Source organism: Elaeis guineensis, chromosome 6, assembly GCF_000442705.2.
Source record: "Elaeis guineensis isolate ETL-2024a chromosome 6, EG11, whole genome shotgun sequence".
Lineage (NCBI taxonomy): Eukaryota > Viridiplantae > Streptophyta > Magnoliopsida > Arecales > Arecaceae > Elaeis > Elaeis guineensis.
In genome coordinates this window covers 80,377,196-80,399,937 of record NC_025998.2, presented here as the reverse complement: position 1 = coordinate 80,399,937, position 22,742 = coordinate 80,377,196, and positions in this window count along the sequence as shown.

Here is a 22,742-nt window from a genome sequence, read left to right as displayed (position 1 = left end):
CTGGCTTCCGTAGGAGTCTGGACGAAGTCTGTCTGCAGCCGTTGGAGTTGAGGACGAGGCCCGGTTTCCATAGGAGTCCGGGCGGAGTTTTTCTGCAATTAAAGTCAAAGGCGAAGTCTGGCTCCCGTAGGAGTCCGGACAAGGCTTACCAGCAGTTGAAGTTGAGGATGGAGCCCGGCTCCCGTAGGAGTCCGGGCGGAGTCTACTTGCGGTTGAAGTTATGGACGGAGTCCGGACGAAGTCTGTCTGTAGCCGTTGGAGTTGAGGATGAGGCCCGGTTCCCATAGGAGTCCGGGCGGAGCAATGGGAGTTCACCAACAACCGTCGAAAGTCGGAAGAGACTTGCGAGGGTCAATCCCGCCAAGAACTTCGGTCGAAGGTATTTTATACCCAACACTGCTTATGTCAGAAATATTTTTGGATATAAGCTAAGTGCTAGATCATATGTAGTGTTCAAAATATTGAGCAACCTTCATTCAAGATTCGAACTAATCCAATTGGCTAGAAAAATGTTGAACAAGATTGGTGGGAGTCTCTCTGTTGCTTTTTTTAGACACCAATAAATTGACCAGGCTAGCAAATGGAACCAATTAAAAAACCACCGTATTTGAAATACTCTTTAGACACTAATTGATTAATCAATTCAAGAAATTGGTTAGCTACTAGTTCATAATACTACAACTTAATATAATATTTATGAGGGCTTTAATGATCTCATGCACATCCTAATTCAATCAATCGTAACGATGCACTATTATAGTTGTATCATAATAATCATGATAACTAATCATTAAATCAATACATCTAATCATATCTCATGATCATAATCATGATATCATACAACTAAACATATCTCTAAGATATATTAACATGATCAAAATCATAACTTCAAGCATCTAAACATATCTCTAAGATATATTAGGTTTGGATGTTCAATTGGGTTCAACTATTGACCCGACTTGAACCAAATCAAAAACCCAAGCTTGATCACAATCAAGACAATATTCTAACCTTTGATTGTATAAATTAAGATAAGCTCTGATACCACTATTGGGTTTTGATGGTACAGTGAAAGGGTTAGGTATTTAAAATTTTTATTTAAAATACCTAACGCATCGAAACCCTAATGCCCAGGAATCCTTGACTATAACAATCAAAGCATAATTAAATTAAACTTGAATAAAAAGAATATCTATAGTACTAATCCTAATTCTGGTAAAGCTTCTACTAAGTGCCCAAGTGTTCACCCTCCAACGATGATCCACATGGAAGTTGAGCCAAGAATAGCACTCCTTCTTGAACCTTGCTTCAAGAGTTCTAGCCTCTAGAACTCGACTAGCCTTGTATCGCTTAGGTTTCTCCAAGAATCTGACTTGGCCCTCTTAGAACCTCTTTTAAACTTCTTAATATCTTTTTTTAAGACCTTCCCCACCATTGTCTGGACCTGATTAGGCGTTGTCTTAAATCCCAAAGCCTTGTTCTAAAACTAAGATGGATTGTAAAAAAAAAGGAGAGACTTGGAGACAAAATTGGAAAGTTTTTTTTTGAATGCCACGGATACCCAGTGTGCAACCCCTTTTATATGTATCAGACGGGCACCAAAAAGAAAGGACATGCCCATCTTAAAAGCCATATATCATCAGCATATCAGGTTATCATGAGTCTTCTAACAGATTTTGCCATATGGCAAGTAAATTTAAATTTGATCTCGGATCACCTGATAAGAAAATAAGAAACTCCTCGGAAGGACTTCTTTTTGCATCTCTTCATGCAATTCTCTTATCACCACACATGTGCACGCGAAGAGGGGCTTCTGGCGTCTGGTTGACTAATAGATATATCTGAAAAAAATTATAGATAAATATCTATATAAAAGTAGATCAAATGAGAAATATTATCTAGTAGGTGGCATTCTTTTTAAATTAAATTTGATCACTAGAAGGACTCTCCAAATGTGAGGAGTCGCATGACTCATCCTCGCACATGCGCTATACAATTAGATTTCTTTCCAACCTTTTGCCATGCAAAAAATCTAGAAAAATTATAACTCATGCTTTGAGATATGTACCAGAGGATGGAGAGTAATTTGGGCTACCACATGTATCTAAATCCTAAGCCAAAAGGACTCCATCCTTCTGCTCACGTGAATACATGCATGCCCTCTGTTGGAACCAGATCTAGGGTTTTAGGGTTAGATCTTGAAACTTTTTCAAGATCATAGAGCGGAAGACTAAAATAAATTAAAATTATTTTTTAAAATCAGAGAATCTCTAGATCTAAGATCTTATTACATGATTATTACATAGCATTAAATCAAAAATTAAAATATATAAATATATCATGAACTACATGTTGATCATATCAACATGTTTCTATACTACATCTAATGTATGTATTAAACAATAGATCAGATCTATTACCTTGCAAGTTAGACATTCTAACCTCATTGATCCGGTCTTGAGCATGATGTTGCTAGCCGCACATGTATCCGGCCTCTAGGAGTCGTCCACACGAGCCCACGAATCTCGATCAGAAGTCCTGCTTCAGAAAATCAGCACAGTATGCTAGTACTGCACTGATCCTTCTTTGATGGTTGATCAGGTGCCTCATTCTTCTTGATTTGGACTCTTCTAAAGATGAAAAGTAGAAGGAGGAGTTTCAGATCTGAGATGCTCTTAGGAAACTCAAGATGGAGGGAGGAAAGATATGAAAACAAACAACCCTAGAAGAAAATCCTCTTCTTCTTGTCGTTTCTCTCTCTAGACACCCTAACTTGTGTCTTTTATATCTCCATGACCCAAAAATATTTCTCTCTAATTTTTGGATGACCCAAAGGTCTCTTAAATATCTATCGTTTTCAAAAATTTCATAAAGAAACTCATCTTATATAGAGAGATATGATAGAGTCCTTGTCTAGGTCAAATACCTAGTCAAGGCTTATCCAAACATGACAAGTTAAGGGGCGCCCAACTCTTGAGCACCTCCTCCTTATTTTTATGCATGGATTACTAGAAAAGGGTGCATAATATGTATCCTAAAAGTCATAAAAATTTCAAAAAAAATTTGGATAGATTCGGTGCAAAATTGAAAGAGTTTTGGATTTCTAAAACTCTATCTCATAGAATTCGAAATCCAAACTTATTCCTTTTTGATTTGATCCAAACCACCTTCCATGTAAGAAAGAAGAGAGGAGACCTTTTGTGAATATGGGAGAGACCTGGGAGAGGGCTTTTATCGCACAAAATAAGAGGAGATTGGCGTTGAATGAGAGAGAGGGTATGGGGAAGGCTTATGTGGTGCAAGGTGGAATCCTAGTCTTACTAGGATTCTATCTTATGACTTGTTTTAATTTGGTTTCTCAAACCAAATCAAACTAAAATTAGATCAACCCAATTAAAATAATTCTTAACCCAATTAAGAATCTAATTTAATTAGATTAAATTAGATTTAAATCTGATTTACTTTTTTAATCAAATTAGAAATTAGATTGACCCAAGTCCTAGTTGAACTAGGACTAGTTTTTCCTTGCACTTGGCTTATCCAATAAACCAATTGGACTTGATCCAATCAAGCCCAAACAAAATCTAATTAAATTATATTTAATTAAACTTAATTTCAGTCCATTGGCTTAATCAAATTAAGCTAATTAGCAATCAAATTGCTAATCAATCCTCCTGTAACACTTGCACTGGGTTAAATGTCAATCGTATTGATCATTTAACCCTAGAACGATTCTTAATCGTTGATCAACCATCCGATCGGATCATGAACTCTAATGTGTGTGATCTCATAGGTCCGAACTTAAGCTGATAGTACATGAATAAATTTCTGTACCAATCGAAGTGACCATCTAGCAATGGTACCCGACGATCGGATAGGTCGAATGTGTAGAACAACATCCTTAGAACCCATGCAGATATAGTTTTCATATAATTCATCCCCTTGACCAAAATGATCATAAGACACCCCAGAGTTCAACTGTCAACTCTGATCAGGTTGTCCATATTGTATTTCAAAATATCAAATCCATCTGATGGATTATCCTGGCCAAGGTTTTGCTAAATTGAAATACAGCGACTCATTCTTCTCTAACTCTTGGAGTGGTCAATCCCATCTCGATCACACTCTGACTTCGTAAGTACTTGACTGTGCCCAGAAGCCTTCCATCCCTGAATTAGAAATTCAGTTAGTCCAGTACCAAAGCACAGTGAGTTGCTTGCAAGTCACTGAGGCGATCTCAAGTCTAAGGGATACTTATACCTATATCCCATCCGAGACATTCTCGACAGTAGAATACTCTGGAGTTGATCACGTTCAATGATGATGTACCAGTACATCTCACCTGTATGCCATCCAGTATCTCCACACTCTTTGGTTAAGAGGACAACCAATCCATATGGCCTACAGTGACCTATGCTCGATAGAAGCTGTCGTCCTTATTAACAGCCTATCATTTGATCGTGAACTGTTTTAAGGACTAATCGATAAATCCTCTCTTTATCGAATCTAAATAGTCCTAAAGACTTCATCATAACAACGGAGTTCATTAGAAGATGAAAGCTTATGATGAAAATACCAAATATATTTTATTTATTAACAAATCAATTACAATACTTGGTTGCTCAACCGTCAATAGCTTGACGATTGACTTTTTGGGATACATTTTCCAACAACTCCCACCTGTCCTAAAGCCACTCGGCACAGTATCTAATACCCATCTTTGACTTGTGGTTGTCGAACTCCTTTATCGTCAGGGCTTTAGTGAAGGGGTCAGCCAGGTTCTCCTTTCCGTCGATCTTCTGAAGGTCAACGTCACCTCGATCCACGATCTCTCAGACCAGGTGGAAGCGGTGCAAGATGTGCTTCGTTCGCTGATGTGCTTTGGGTTCCTTCGCCTGAGCTATGGCACCAGTGCTGTCGCAGTAGAGCAGGACCGGACCATCGAGGGAGGGTGCTACTCTGAGCTCGTTGATGAATTTTCTCAGCCACACAGCTTCCTTCGCAGCATCCGATGCTGCGATGTACTCCGCCTCACAAACAGAGTCCGTCACAGTATATTGCTTGGAACTCTTCCAGCAGATGGCTCCACCATTCAGAGTAAAGATATAACCCGACATGCTCCTGCTGTCATCATGGTCAGATTGGAAGCTAGAGTCTGTGAACCCCACAAGTTTCAGATCTGACTCGTCATAAACCAACCATTGGTCCTTAGTATTTTTCAAATACTTAAGGATGGCTTTAACCACTTTTAGTGATTTTCTCCAGGATCAGATTGGTATTTACTCACTACTCCTAGTGAGTATGCCACATCTGGTCTTGTACATGTCATGGCGTACATGATAGATCCCACGGCTGAAGCATATGGGACTCTACTTATACGCTCTCTCTCTTCAGGAGTTGTCGGACAATCCTTTTTAGAGAGAGAAATTCCTTGGCCTATTGGTAGATAGCCCTTCTTGGAATTCTCCATGATGAACCTCTTCAGCACAGTGTCTATGTACATGGACTGGGATAACCCAAGCATCCTTTTAGATCTATCCCTATAGATCTTCATCATTAGGATGTAGGATGCTTCACCCAAGTCCTTCATGGAGAACTATGATGACAATCAAACTTTTATTTCCTGTAGTGCGGGGATGTCATTTTCGATTAAGAGAATGTCATCCACGTACAAGACAAGGAATACCACAACTGGACCATTTGCCCATTTATAGATGCAGGGCTCTTCTCCATTCTTAATGAAGCCATACGTTTTGATCACCTTCTCAAAATGCATGTTCCAACTCCGAGAAGCTTGCTTCAATCCATAAATGAATCTCTGAAGCTTGCACACCTTGGACTCATCTGTGGATGTAAACCCCTCAGGTTGTATCATATACACCTCTTCGGTCAGCTTTCCATTCAGAAAAGCTGTCTTTACATCCATCTACCAGATCTCATAATCCAGATGGACAACTATTGCAAGCATTATCCGAATGAATTTGAGCATTTTCACAGGGAAAAATATCTCATCATAGTCAATACCATAACGTTGACGATACCCCTTGGTGACCAGACGGGCTTTATAGGTCTCCACCTTTCCGTCTGTGCCACTTTTCCTTTTGAAGACCCATTTACACCCAATGGGTTTAACCCCTTCAGGTGGGTCAACCAATGTCCATACATCGTTGACCTTCATGGACTCCATTTCGGATTTCATGGCTTCAAGCCATTTCTCAGAATCAGGTCTCTGCATTGCATCCATATAGGTGATCGGATCCTTATTATTCTCATCAAGTTCGATGGGATCACTGTCCCGGACCAAGAAACCGTAGTATCTGTCCGGCTGATGCGGTACTCTACCGGATCGCCTTAATGGTGCAGGTACATTGGGCTCTGGATCTGATCTAATCATATCCGACTCAGGTTCAGCTATTGGTGTCGGTCCTTCTACTTGTTGAACTTCATCAAGTTTAACCTTAGAGGCAACGGTTCCTTCACCAAGGAACTTCTTTTCTAAAAAGATTGCCTTAAGACTGACGAACACCTTTTGTTCATCAGCATGGTAGAAAAAATATCCTTTTGTCTCTTTGGGGTACCCTATGAATGAGCATTTGTCAGACCTAGGTCCAAATTTATCTGTGACTAATCGTTTGACATAGGTCGGGCACCCCCAGACCCTAAGGTGTGAAAGTGCTGGCTTACGTCCTGTCCATATCTCATATGGAGTCTTAATTACAGACTTACTTGGAACCCTATTTAACAGATAACAGGCCGATTCGAATGCATATCCCCAGAAGGATATCGGCAAGCTAGCAAAGTCCATCATGGATCGGACCATGTCTAACAGAGTTTGATTTTTCCTTTTAGACACACCATTATGCTGTGGTGTTCCTAGAGGAGTCCATTGGGAGAGAATCCCATTCTCTCCTAGATATGTGAGAAACTCACTAGAAAGGTATTCTCCTCCTCGATCAGATCGAAGAGTTTTAATACTCTTTCCAGTTTATTTTTCTACTTCACTTCGGAATCATTTGAATATTTCAAATGAATCTGACTTATGTTTCATCAGATAGACATATCCATATTGGGATAGGTCATCTGTGAAAGTTATGAAGTAGAAATATCCACCTCTAGCACTGGTGCTCATGGGTCCGCATACATCAGTATGTACTAGGCCCAAGAGCTCAGTAGCTCTCTCATTTTTTCCAGTAAAAGGTGACTTGATCATTTTACCAAGAAGACAGGACTCACAGGTTGGAAGTGATTCACAATCACTGACTTCGAGGATTCCCTCTTGAGTCAACCTGTTTATTCTGTTCTTGTTTATATGACCTAGCCTACAGTGCCATAAGTAGATATCTGACACACTATCTAATCTAGGGTGCTTGCCAGTTGAATAGACTATATTAACAGGTTGTGATAACATATACACACCATTGTTCAAATATCCACAAAAAATAGTAACACCATTCTTAATGATATTATAAATTTGTTTCTTTATTGAAATTTCATAATCATTTTTGGCCAGAAGGCCTACAAAAATGATATTTAAAAAGAAACTAGGACAGAAATGATAATCATTAAGAACAACGATATGGGATTCAAATACAAGTTTCAAGATTCCTAATGCTAGAACTGGAACTGGTCTTCCATCTCCAATGTTCTGGAACCTCTCACCTTGCTCGAATCTCCTACTGACCTGCAACCCCTGCAACAAATTGCAAATATGGTAAGGGCTACCGGTATCCAATACCCAGTCAGTTATATCACAAATAGAGAAATTGCAAGGAGTTATCATATAAATACCTTGTCCAGCAACAACTTGCTGCTTTCTCTGTCTGTTCGGGTCCAGGGAGGCAATGTACTAGGGACAGTTCCTCTTCCAGTGCCTCCGCTTCTTGCAAAAGAAGCATTCAGCTTGACTCTTATCGAGTTTGATCTTTTTGGTCTGACCCTGCAAAGATGCCCCAGCCTGAACTTGCACCTTCTTCACTTTCTTCTTCTTGTTCTTCTTCCCTTTCTTAAAAGGTCGAGAATCAGAAGACGATCCTCCCACTAAGTTCACTGACTGCTTATGGAGTTGGTGATCTTTCTCAAAGTTCTGAAGCAACCCCAGTAATCCGTGGTAGTTTACTTCAGGCTTTGTCATTCTATAATGAGTGAGGAATGGGAGATAAGACTTGGGCAGCGAGTTTAGTATTGCATATTTTTCAAGCTGCTCATGCAAGGAAAAGCCGAGCTTGCTCAATCATTCCATCAGCTCGATCATGTACAATACATGATCAGTGACAGAGGCACCATCTCGCATTTTGGTGTTGAAGATGGCACAACTAGTCTTGTGCCTCTCCACGTCATCGGGTGTGCCAAAGGCATCCTCCAACACTTGAAGCATGTCCTTTGGCTAAGCCGTCTCGAATCTGTGACTGAACTCATCGCTCATAGCAGCCAGCATGATACAGCGCACCGTGGTCCGATCACTGAGCCACTTCTGATAAGTGTCTCTAATTGTTCCACGTGCATTGACAGCTAGCTCCTCAGGTACAGGATCCATTATCACATATAGGATCCGTTCATGCTCCAGGACTATCTTCAACTTTCGGTACCAACTACCGAAGTTGGGTCCCACCAAATAACATTGTCCAATAGGGAAGTGGCCATATCTGCACAAAAGAAAATCATAACCTAATCAGTAATTAATTCATTAAACCTAAACATTTGGACTTTAATCAAAAGATTTCTCTCATTATTTTATTCGAATTGATAGCCTCTACCTCCAATTCGAGGAATTACCCTAATTTCTTAGTGGGTACTAGAATCCACTTAGACTGCACACAAGCCCAACTTTGGTTGGCCAACCCATGTACATCTAAGGGTAGGTTCATAACCAATTGTTTCTCTAAATAATTTCTAGTAATTTTAATTTTGCTCCAAAAATCTAATCAGTAGGCTTTGGCCTCCACTATGAGGATCCGGTTAGGTCCAACCATTAACATGATCATACTTGGTGTATCTAACCAACGAATGATTAAGTCCAACTTTGATTGGCTCACCTAACCATCATTAGAGAGACACTTCCAAGTCGTCATATGATGAGTGATAATTCCATTAGTCAACAAGCACCAGGCCTTTGGGTCTGCAATGATTATTGAGTTAATGGACTCATTATCAAACACCTTAATGGGAGGCTATGACTCAGTTATCTCCATAACTTTATCATTTTAAGGACCTAATAATTTTAGAAGATTTAAATAATATAGAGGATGAGGTCAGATGAACCAGCTTATTATGATCCTCCCACTGACTTCACCAAGTTAACTTAAGGGAGACCATTAAAAGGGCTGGTCTAGGAGCACCTAAATCAGTCATACTAATTTACCTAGCTGACATGGGTTAGCTCGAATAGTCAAGTGATCCGATCAAAGCATAATTTCACTAAGAGGCCAGGTAAGTTCGATCAGTGGGAGGGTCTGCCAAAGCTTGCCTTAGACACCATCAGAAATGGTCAGGTAAGCGGGCTCCCAATTAAAAACCACTGGTCTGGTTTACCTTAGACACCAACTGGTTTAATTAGTTTCGATTAGATCAACCTAACAATTTGTGCTAGACCCGCTTAGCCAAGAATCAAGTCCATTTGGTTCTCGTTAAAGACATGGACTTGACCAACTACAACTATTGTAATTGATCTAGAGAATCCTTGACCTAATCTAAGACAACAATTGATTAGATTTAGTCAATTCTCTAATTAAGTCCATCTTCAATCTAACCATAGGTCTAACCCAATTAATGGACCTAATTCCCACTAACCCATTAACCCAATGTGTTATGGTTTGTGTCTTAGGTTTTTCAATTCACAATCCTAGAACCTAATCAAATAACTTCTTAATTCTTAATTAAGTTTTGGGCTGAGGGTTGGGTTCGACTTTTCAAAAAATAATTTTTATATTTATAAAATAATTTTATAATATAATTCTACCAACTATATTGCATGTTTGATTCATAATCAAGATACAAGTGAAAAAATATGAAACTACTTTAGATCTAATCTAAACAGGTTAATGTAATTGAAACAGTTTCAACTTTAAACAATTTCTTTGTACAAAAATTATTAACAAAGAGATTTTATTTTAGATTTAAATATCTTTTAAATCTAATAAATTATAAATTTAATCTAGATCATATCTAACAAATTTATGATTAAAGATAGATCTACACAAACTAAGACAACCTTTGCACTGTAAGGGGTAAACCTTACAGCAGGATAATCTTGCAGTTCGTGATTGATCTAAAATTTTAATTTTAGATTTAATAATCATATTATAAATTAGATCTAATCTAAAAAATAATCTAAGCATGTATAAATAATCATGTAATAAAGAACCTGGCTCTGATACCAATTGTTGGAACCAGATCTAGGGTTTCAGGGTTAGATCTTGAAACTTTTTCAAGATCATAGAGCGGAAGACTAAAATAAATCAAAATTATTTTTTAAAATTAGAGAATTTCTAAATCTAAGATCCTATTACATAATTATTACATAGCATTAAATCAAAAATTAAAATATATAAATATAGCATGAACTACATGTTGATCATATCAACATATTTCTATACTACATCTAATGTATGTATTAAACAATAGATCAGATCTATTACCTTGCAAGTTAGACATTCTAACCTCGCTGATCTGAGCTTGAGGATGATGTTGCAAGCCGCACATGTGTCTGACCTCTAGGAGTCATCCACACGAGCCCATGAATCTCGATCAGAAGTCCTACTTCAGGAAATCAGTACAGTATGCTAGTACTGCGCTGATCCTTCTTTGATGGCTGATCAGGTGCCTCCTTCTTCTTGATTTGGACTCTTCTAAAGATGAAAAGTAGAAAAAAGAGTTTTAAATCTAAGATGCTTTCAGAAAACTCAAGATGGAGGGAGAAAAGATATGAAAACAAACAACCCTAGAAGAAAACCCTCTTTTTCTTCTCGTTTCTCTCTCTAGACATCCTAACTTGTGTCTTTTATATCTCCACGACCTAATGGTCTTTCTCTTTGCTTTTTGGATATCCCAAAGGTCTCTTAAATCTCTATCTTTTTTGAAAATTTCATAAAGAAAGTCATCTTATATAGAGAGATATGATAGAGTCCTTGTCTAGGTCAAATATCTAGTCAAGGCTTATCCAAACATGGCAAGTTAAGGGGTGCCCAACTCTTGAGCACCTCCTCCTTATTTTTGTGTATGGATTATTAGCAAAGGGTCCATAATATGTACCCTAAAATTAACAAAAATTCTAAAAAAAATTTGGATAGATTCGGTGCAAAATTGAAAGAGTTTTGGATTTCTAAAACTCTATCTCATAGAATTCGAAATCCAAACTTATTCCTTTTTGATTTGATCCAAACCACCTTCCATGTAAGAAAGAAGAGAGGAGACCTTTTGTGAATGTGGGAGAGACCTGGGAGAGGGCTTTCGTCATACAAAATAAGAGGAGATTGGCGTTGAATGAGAGAGAGGGCGTGGGGAAGGCTTATGTGGTGCAAGGTGGAATCCTAGTCTTACTAGGATTCTATCTTATGACTTGTTTTAATTTGGTTTCTCAAACCAAATCAAACTAAAATTAGATCAACCTAATTAAAATAGGTCTTAACTCAATTAAGAACCTAATTTAATCATATTAAATTAGATTTAAATCTGATTTAATTTTCTAATCAAATTAGAAATTAGATTGACCCAAGTCCTAGTTGAACTAGGACTAGTTTTTCCTTACACTTGGCTTATCCAATAAACCAATTGGACTTGATCCAATCAAGTCCAAACTAAATCTAATTAAATTATATTTAATTAGACTTAATCTCAGCTAATTGTCTTAATCAAATTAAGCCAATTAGCAATCAAATTATTAATCGATCCTCCTGCAACACTTGCACTGGGTTAAATGTCAATCGTATTGATCATTTAACCCTAGAACGATTCTTAATCGTTGATTAACCATCCGATCGAATCATGAACTTTAATGTGTGTGACCTCATAGGTCCGAACCTAAGTCGGTAGCACAGGAATAAATTTTTGTACCAATCGAAGTGATCATCTAGCAATGGTACCCGACGATCGGATAGGTCGAATGTGTAGAACAACATCCTTAGAACCCATGCGGATATAGTTTTCATGTAATTTATCCCCTTGACCAAAATGATCATAGGACACCCCAGAGTTCAACTGTCAACTCTGATCAGGTTGTCCACATTGTATTTCAAAATATCAAATCCATCTGATGGATTATCCTGACCAAGATTTTGCTAAATTGAAATACAGCGACTCATTCTTCTCCAACTCTTGGAGTAGTCAATCCCATCTCGATCACACTCTGACTTCACAAGTACTTGACTGTGCCCAGAAGCCTTCCATCCCTGAATTAGAAATTCAGTTAGTCCAGTACCAAAGCACAGTGAGTTGCTTGCAAGTCACTGAGGTGATCTCAAGTCTAAGGGACACTTATACCTATATCCCATCAAAGACATTCTCGATAGTAGAATACTCTGGAGTTGGTCACGTTCAATGATGATGTACTAGTACATCTCACCTGTATGCCATACCAGTGTCTCCACACTCTTTGGTTAAGAGGACAACCAACCCATATGGCCTACAGCGACCTATGCTCGATAGAAGTTGTCATCTTTATTAACAGCCTATCATTTGGTCATGAACTATTTTAAGGACTAATCGATAAATCCTCTCTTTATCGAATCTAAATAGTCCTAAGGACTTCATCATAACAACAGAGTTCATTAGAAGATGAAAGCTTATGATGAAAATATCAAATATATTTTATTTATTAACAAATCAATTACAATACTTAATTGCTCAACCGTCAACAGCTTGACGATTGGTTTTTTAAGACACATTTCCCAACACCCTCTTCTTTTGCGTGCCTAAAGTTTAATCAAACTTGGACTCTTGGTCGTGGCACCCCACAAGGCAAGGTGGCACCATCTAATAGCTGCCACACCCAGATCTAAACTCAAATTAGCCCATGGCATAATTTGATTTGATCAGAAAGTATGATTCGAATAGAATCTGAATTCGATTCAAGGAGCTAGGATTTCCACACATGCTAGCATGCTTACCAAAAATCCTAATTAGATCCAAAAATCCAATCAACCTTATCAAAAGGATATTTGGCTAATTTTTTTATGTATGTGACCCATTGGGTTCCACATCTAGCTAGTAGTAGATCCGGATACAAGTTAGCCTAATTTGATTAGACTCCAATCTAGCCGATTTAGGTCCAATCGAGTTAACCTGAGTTCAACAATCAGAACCCTTTCTAATTGGCTATTGAATTAAACTCTTTAATTCGATCAAATCTATAAGTCAAGATTGATATCTAGCAACATATCATGACTACTCAGAAGATAAAAAATTTGATGAAAATACTAAATATATCCTTCAGTGGTAAGTTACCGTGCAATCTAATCTTTCGATCATCCTTGCATCCTGAATATATTCATGAGTATGAAATATTGTCAAACTTAAATACATATTCATATTGGTTCTCCATCAATCAATGATGATTCTGATGATGAAACATTAAAAACTCTTTCTAATCTCCATCCTGCTATTGGCCAAAGGATTTTTTTCGAGTCATCTAGAGATGAGAATTCAGAGGATGCGATCTTCTCTTACTAGGAGTGATCGATTACATGTTGACCGACTCATAACCTTCGTACATACTCCACCATATCCAGAACATACTGTACATGTTTTAATACCATGTCTGAGAATGAATCAAAATATGGATTCATGTGCACAAGATTTTATGATGATCTCAAGTCTAAGGATCACTTGCATAATTTTTACTTAGAGAACCATCTTTGACATGCAAGTAAGGCTTCCATAAGATGTTCCCCGTCGGTGAGTCAATTTAGTGGACTCATATCCAAATAAGCACCCACATCCTTATATTAGTATTCCTATACAAGTGGCTAATGAGATCAGCCACCCTCTCCATCTAACATACACAGGATGTGCCAGTCTTTTCGAAACACTGATCTCCAACTCAATGCTCTTACGATCAAGAATATTTAATATTAAGATTTTAGGATTTTAGGTCTCACTGGCATGATCCATTCATATCTCCTAAAATTATTGTCCTAATTTTTGAGGTTCATCATAATCTTAGACATAATAAGATGCAGCTAAAATGATGAATCAATATCTCATTTTATTATCAAATAATAAATATCATCACATGAGTTGAAAAATTATAAAGAAAAGTTCCATCGTAATATACATTTGATTGGCTTGTTGAGCATTCTTCTTTCAATATGCAATTACAATAATTAGCTCAACCATCAATAGGATAATGATTGATTTTGGGATATAATTTCTAACACCATAAAGCCTGTTTGGTTGCCAAGGAGTATCGTCAATGTTATAGTATTGACTATAATGAGATATTTTCTCCTATGGCAATGCTCTCAGAGTTGGAACATGCATTTTAATAAGATCAAAATATATGGTTTCGTTAGGAATGAAGAAGAACCCTACATATATAAGTGGGCTATTGATTCTGTAGTCATCTTCCTTTATGTGGATGATATATTATTAATAGGAAATGACATCTCTGTTGGAAATTATGTCCCAAAGCCAATCGCCAGCCTGTTGACGGTTATGCTTATCATTGTAATTGTATATGAATTATTAAATTAATAAATATTATTTGATTTTTCATCACTGTGTATATCTTATATTGAACTTCCGTTATGTGATGAAGTCCTTAGGATTATTTGATTCGATATAAGAGAATATATCATTTAGTCCTTAAATGAGTTCGTGACCAAATGATATGCTATTACTAGGATGATAGACATATTAAGTGTAGGTCGCTGTGTGCCATATAAGTTGGTTGTCCTCTTAATCAAAGAGTATGGAGATGCTGGTATGGCATGTAGGTAAAATATAGGAGTATATTTCACTGAATATGACCAACTTTGGAGTACTCTGCTGTTAAGAGTTACTTCGAAGGGATATAGGTATAAGTATCTCTCTGATCTGAGATCACCATGGTGACTTGCAAGCAACTCACTATGCTTTGGTGCCGGACTACCTGAATTTTTAATTCAGCAATGAAAGATTTCTGAGCATAGTCAAGTACTTGTAAAGTCGGTGTGTGAATCAAGATAGAATTGATCCCTCTGAATAAGTAGGAGTTAATGTATCAGTGTGTTTTAATTTAAAAAAATTTTGATCGGGGTAATCCATGTGATGGATTTTGAAAATTGAAATACAATGTGGATGACCATATCAGGGTTGGCAGTTAAATTCTAGGTCACCTTGAGCATTTAGATTAAAGAGATGAATTATACGATAACTATATTCAAATAGATTCTTGAGTGTTGCTTAGCATACATTCGGCCTATTTAGACGTCGGGTACCATTGCTAAATGATTACTCTGATTGGTACAAGAATCAGTTCCTGTGCTATGGGCTTAGGTTCGAACCTATGAGGTCATACACATTAGAAGTTTTTCTCTGATCATATGGCTAATCTAAAGAGTCCCAGTCAACAAAGACTTTGGTGAAGAGTCCCACTTGACGGGGACTCTGTTGAAGAGTCCCACTGGATGGGAACTTTGCTGAAGAGTTCCACTGGATGGGAACTCTAGAGAAGAGTCCCATTAGACTTAAACTCTATCAGTTATGGAGGATTAATTAGTAATTAGATTACTAATTAGCTTAATTTGATTGAGCATTAAAGTCTGGATCAAGTTTGATTGAATTTGATTCAATCAGGTCAAGTCTGATTAGGTTATGAGATGACCTAATTGGTAAGAGAAAAATGATCCTGATTTGATCAGATATATAGCTCAATTAATTTATTAATTTGATCAAATTTAATTAAGGTTATAAGATCCTAATTAGATTAGGTTCACCATATTTTATTTGGATCTAATTGGATTGGGTTTGAAAGAAATCCAATTGGTTAAACCCTAAAGTCCCAAATGAGTAGGACTCTATCCCTTGCGCCACCTAAATTATCTCATGCCTTTTCTCACCACACAAAATCAATTTATACATGAGAAAATCAAAAAATAATCCTTCTTTTATCATCTATTAAGGATAAGAATTGGTTAGTTTTGATTTGAATTCAAATTAGTTTGAATTTTAACTTAAAATCTTATCCATATCCTTCCATACGTTGGCTGCTTTTGAAGGGGTCTATTGTGTACGAGATAAAGAGATCTTCCTAACTGATTTTCATACCCAATTTTCTTTAATAAGTCTCTCTTTAAGTCTAATAAGGGTGAGAAAAAGTTACAGTTGAATTGAAATTCAAAAGAGTTTGAATTACAACAAACTCTAGCCCTTATCCTGTTTTATCAGGTTTTTGTGACAACCATAAAAAGGCCATAAATTCATGGAGAAAAAAAGGAGATCCTTTTTCCATGAGATACCAGAGAGAAAAGGGGTCAAAAATATTCCTTTGGGATGTAAGGATTGGGTGGGTTTCATTCCTTTTTGGCATGAACAAAAGAGGAGACCGTTCTCCTTTTGGGTGAGAGATCTAGAACTGTTCTAGATTTTTGGGTGAGAGAAAAACTAAAGAGAAGAGAGTCTTCATCTAATTTTTTTCTACCATCCAGCATCCTTCTTTGATCCATCTTTGACATCAAAAAGGTTTAAGATGATCAAAGAAGGAGATCAAGTCAGATTTACCAATAGAAGTCGACTATGAGAGCTAGCACTCCCGCGGAGGGCTGATCGGTCTGAGGAGCTTCGTGTGGACTATCCGTAGAGGTCGGACACTTATGTGACTACTCTATATTAGTAAGAGCTTCATATCACACTTACTAATAGTAGAGATCATCAACCCATGAAAAGGTGATGAGTTCTGAACTCTATCGATATAATCTAAAGGTTAGATCAAATTCAGGACATCGATGTGATCGATGCAGTTTTTAATTTTATTTTAGATTTTTTATATAAATTTTTCATGTCATAGATCTTTAAAAGTAGTTTAGATCTGATCTAAGATATATTTATAAGATTAAAATATTTAATCTTTTATTATTCTACTGTAAAAATTTTAAAATACATGCTTTGAACTACCCATTTTTCCTTCAATTGGTATCAGAGCTAGATTTTCTTATGACATGAATTTTTGCATATAATCTGATTTTAATTATTTAGATTAGATCTAAATAGTTAATTTTAAATCTGAGTAGTATAGTAATCTAACTGGATAGATTCTCATAGCCGTCCGATCATAGAAAAAATCAAGATTTTACTATTCTATTTATCCATTCAATGGGATCTCCTATGGCATGTAGGGGTGCTACACGATCTTTTTCATGATGATGAATAATGAAAAAAATTTTAAAATTTTATTTTAGATCTGAAATAATATATATTAGATCTAAAATTAAAGTTTTAATCATTAGATGATTGATTGTAAAAATATTTTATAAAATTAAAAACTATTTTCAAACACTGAACCTGAACCCATATCAGTCCAAAACTTAATTGAGAATTAAATGATCTAGATTTGAGAATCAAAGATCTAAGACATTAATTTCATAACTCATGGGTTAATGGGTTAGCTTGAGTCAAGTCCATTTAACTGGATTAGACCTAGGATTAGATATCATTGATAATGGATCATGTTAGTAATTGATCAAATCTAATTAAAAGTTAATTCTGATTGGATCAATTTCTTATTTTGATCAATTTCAATAGTTATAGTTAGTCAAGTTCATATCTTTGATTAGATCAATATGGACTTTGATCGTAACTCCGTGGTCGAATCTAAGTCTATAAGTTGATCAAATTGAAAATGACTAACCAGTTGGTGTCTAAGGTAAGTTTGGCAGCTTTAATCGATGGTCATTAATTGGGAGCTACTTGCATAGATTGAGTCTATGTCAAGTTAATGGCATAATCCTCCCATCGATCTCACTTACCTGGCCAACATGGTGAATCATATTTTGATTAGATCACTTAATGATTGGAGTTGATCCATGCTAACTAGGAAATCAGTATGACTAATTTAGGTGTTCCTAGTTCAACTTATCTTGAGTCCTCTTTATGACTTGATGAAGCCAGTCGAAGGATTCATGACTGGTTAGCTGGACCAGCTTATGTCTGATCTTCTTAAATCTGACTTGGTAAAGTCAGTGGGAGGATTAAGATTAACTAGTCAAATCTCATCTCATCTCTCAATTCAACTAATTAAATCCTCTAAAATTGTTAGGTCCCTAAAATAAAATAGTTATGGTGATAACTAGATCATAGCCTCCTATTAAGTTGGGTGATAATGAGTCCAATGATTTAGATGATCATTGGAGGTGCCACACGTCTGGTGCTTATCGGCTATCAGAATTATCATTCATAATATGTTGTTTTAGTTGTGTCTTTCTAACGATGGTCAGATTGGTCGAGCCACACTCGGGCCTGACCACTCATTTGTTAGATACACTAAATTTTGGCATGTTAATGGTTGGACCTAACCAAAACCTTCAGTGGAGGCACCACACGCCTGCTGAAGAGGTGTCTGGGGCAAAATTGAATACTAAAAATTGTTTGGTGAAATAATTGGTTAAGAACCTACTTGTGGATACACAAGGATTGGTCGAGCCACACTCGGGCCCATGTGCAGTCCATGTGGATTCTAGTACCCACTAAGAAATTAGTGAAATTTTTTAAATTGAATGTAGAGGCTATCAATTCAAATAAAATAGTGAAAGAATCTTTAGACTAAAATCCATGTCTTTAAGATTAATCAATTCATATACTAATTAAATTTTTATTTTTCTTTTATAGTTATGGCCACCACCTTGTTACTCCGATCACTATTAGATAGTGATAAATTGATCGGACCAAATTTTGATAGCTGGTATCGAAAGCTCAAAATAGTCCTAGAGCACGAATGGATCTTGTATGTATTGATAGATCTGGCATCTGAAGAGCTAGCTCCGAATGTGCGTAGCACGGTTAGAGACACTTATCAAAAGTGGCTCAACAATCAAACTACAGTTCGTCGTATTATGCTGGTGGCGATGAATGATGAGTTTAACTATCGTTTCGAGAATGCTCAACCACAGAATATGTTGCAAATATTGAATAAGTCCTTTGGCACACCCGACGATGTTAAGAGGCACAAGACTAGTTGTGCCATCTTTAACACTTGAATGAGGGAAGGAGCATCAGTCACTGATCATGTATTGTACATGATCGAGATGATTGACTTTCTCCTGCATGAATAGTTGGGAAAAGATGCTATTCTGAACTCTTTGTCCAAGTTCTACCTCCCTTTTCTTACTCATTTTCAAATGACAAAGCCTATAGTTAACTACCATGGTTTGCTAGGATTATTGCAAAACTTTGAGAAGGATCACCAGCTCCAAAAGGAGTCGGTGAATATTGTGGGAGGGTCTTCTTCTAGACATCGATCCTTTAAAAAAGAAAAGAAGAACAAGAAAAAGGTGCAAAGTGTTGGGGCAACCAAGCTCAGTCAGATCAAGAAACCTAAGTCTGATCAAAGTCAGGTGGAATGCTTCTACTGCAAGAAGCAGGGGCACTGAAAAAAAGAATTATCCTCAATACATTGCCTCTCTGGATCCGAACAGATCGAGAAAGAAGCAAGTTATTGCTGGACAAGGTAATTATATGATAACACCTTATAATTTTTCAATTATGATTCTACTATCTGGGAGATATCGGAAGTCTTTTTAATATTTGCAATTCATTGTAGGATCTGCAAGTCAGTAGGAGATTTGAAGAAAGTGAAAGATTTCTTAATATTAGAGATGAAAGATCAGTTTCAGTTCTAGCATTGGGGACTATTGAGCTTGTATTCAAGTCTAATATAATTATTCTAAGTGAATATCACTTTTGTCCTTTTTTATTGAATATTATTTCTGTAGGCCTTTTGGCCATATACGGTTATGAAATTTCAATAAAAAGAAATAATTTTAATATCATTATGAATGGTGTTGATGTGCTGAATGAATAACTGAACAATGATATTTACATATTATCATAATCTGTTGTGTAATGTACATATCCAACAAACATCCTGGAATTAGTGATGTCTCTGATATCTACCTTTGGCATTGTAGGTTAGGTCATATTAACAAGAATAGAATAAACAGGTTGACACAAGAGAAAGTCCTCGAAGTTAGTGATTGTGAATCACTCCCAACCTGTGAGTCCTGTCTTTTTGAAAAAATGATCAAACCATATTTTATTAAAAAAGGTGAGCGAGCCAGTGAAGTTCTAAGTGTGATACATACTGATGTATGTGGACCTATGAACACCAGTATCCAAAGTGGATATTATTATTTCATTACATTTACAGATGACCTATCGAGGTATGGACACGTCTATTTAATGACATATAAGTCAGAATCATTTGAAATGTTCAAATGATTCCGTAATGAAGTAGAGAAATAAACTGAAAAGAGTATTAAAACTCTTCAATCTGATCGAGGAGGAGAATACCTCTCTAGTGAGTTTCTGACATACTTAGAAGAGAATGAGATTCTCTCATAATGGACCTCTTCTGAAACACCACAGCATAATGGTGTATCGAAAAGAAAGAATCGAACCCTATTAGATATGGTTCAGTCCATTATGGGCTTTGCAAGTCTGCAGTTTTTTTTGGAGATATGCACTCGAGTCGGCTTGTTATATTTTAAATAAAATTTTGTGTAAGTCAGTAAGAAAAATACCATATCAGATATGGATAGGACGTATGCCAGCACTCTCTCACTTGAGAGTTTGGGGATGTCTGGCTTATGTCAAATGTTTGAAAACCGATAAGTTTGGACTTAGATCTGATAAATGTTTATTTGTAGAGTACTCAAAAGAGACCAAAAGATATTACTTCTATCTTTCTGATGAACAGAAGGTGTTTGTCAGCAATAAGATTATCTTTTTAAAAAAAGAGTTCCTTGGTGAAGGAACTAATACCTCAAAGATTGAATTTGATGAAGTTCGATTGGTAGAAGGACCGACACAATCTAGTAAACCCATAGAGTCGGACTTGATTAGATCAAATTTGGAACCCATTGTAGAAACATCTTTAAGGAGATCTGGTAAAGTACCGCGTCAACCAGATAAATACTATAGTTTCTTAGTCCGAGATGGAGATCCAGTTGAACTCGATGAGAATAATGATGATCCGATCACCTATATAGATGTGATGCAGAGGTCTGACTCCGATAAGTGGCTGGAAGTCATGAAATCTGAAATGGAGTCCATAAAAATCAACAATGTATGGACATTGGTTAATCTACCTGAAGGGATAAAACCCATAGGGTGTAAGTAGATCTTTCAAAGGAAGAAAGGCGTAGACGAAAAGGTAGAGACCTATAAAGCCCGTTTAGTTGCCAAGGGTTACCGTTAGCGTTATGGTATTGACTATGACGAGATGTTTTCTCCTGTGGCAATGCTCAAGTCTATTCGGATTATGCTTGCAATAGCAGCATATTTAGACTTTGAAATCTGACAAATGGATGTAAAAACAGTCTTCCTAAATGGAGAGTTAGAAGAAGAGACGTATATGATACAACCAGAAGATTTTACATCCATAGATAAGTCTAAGGTGTGCAAGCTTCAAAGGTTTATCTATGGACTTAAGCAGGCATTTTGGAGTTGGAACATGCATTTTGATAGAGTGATCAGAACGTATGGCTTCATTAAGAATGGAAAGGAACCTTGCATATACAAATGGGTTAATAACTCTATGATTGTATTTCTTATTTTGTATGTTGATGATATTCTCTTAATCGGGAATGACATCCCTACATTACAGGGAATAAAAGTTTGGTTGTCATCACAGTTCTCCATGAAAGATTTTAGAGAAGCATCCTTCATCCTTAAGATAAAGATCTATAGAGATAGATCTAAAAGATTGTTTGGATTATCCTAGTCGATGTACATTGATACTGTGCTGAAAAGGTTTAGCATGAAGAATTTTAAAAAAGACTATCTTCTAATAATAGGCCAAAGAATTTCTCTCTCGAAGAATGGTTGTCCGACAACTCCTCAAGAGAGAGAGCGTATGAGTAGAATTTTATATGCTTCGATAGTGGAATCTATTATGTATGCCATGACATGTACACGATCGAATGTGGCATACTCATTAGGAGTAGTGAGCAGATACCAGTCCGATCCAGGTGAGAATCACTGGAAGATCGTAAAGACCATCCTTAAGTATTTGAGAAATACTAAGGATCAGTGGCTTATCTATGGACAATTTGACCTAAAACTTGTGCGATTTACACTCTAGTTTTCAGTTGGATCATGACAACAATAAAAGCATGTCGGGATATATTTATACCCGAAATGATGGAGCAATCTACTGAAAAAATTTTAAGCAGCACACTATGGCCGACTCTACTTGTGAAGCAAAATATATTACGACATTCGATGCTGTAAAAGAAGCTGTGTGGCTATGAAAGTTCATCAACGAGCTCAGAGTGGCACCCTCCTTTGATGGCCTTGTCTTGTTGTACTGTGACAGTACTGGTGCCATTGATCAGTGAAGGAATCGAAGTCACATCAGCACACAAAGCACATTCTGTCCTGCTACTACCTTCTGAGAGATCGTGGATCGAGGTGACATCGAGCTTCAGAAGATCGACGAAAAAGAAAACCTGACCGACCTATTTACTAAAGCCTTTGGCATCAAGGAGTTTGAAGACTACAAATCAAAGATGGTATACGATACTGCATCAATTGGTTTTAGTCCAAGTGAGAGTTGT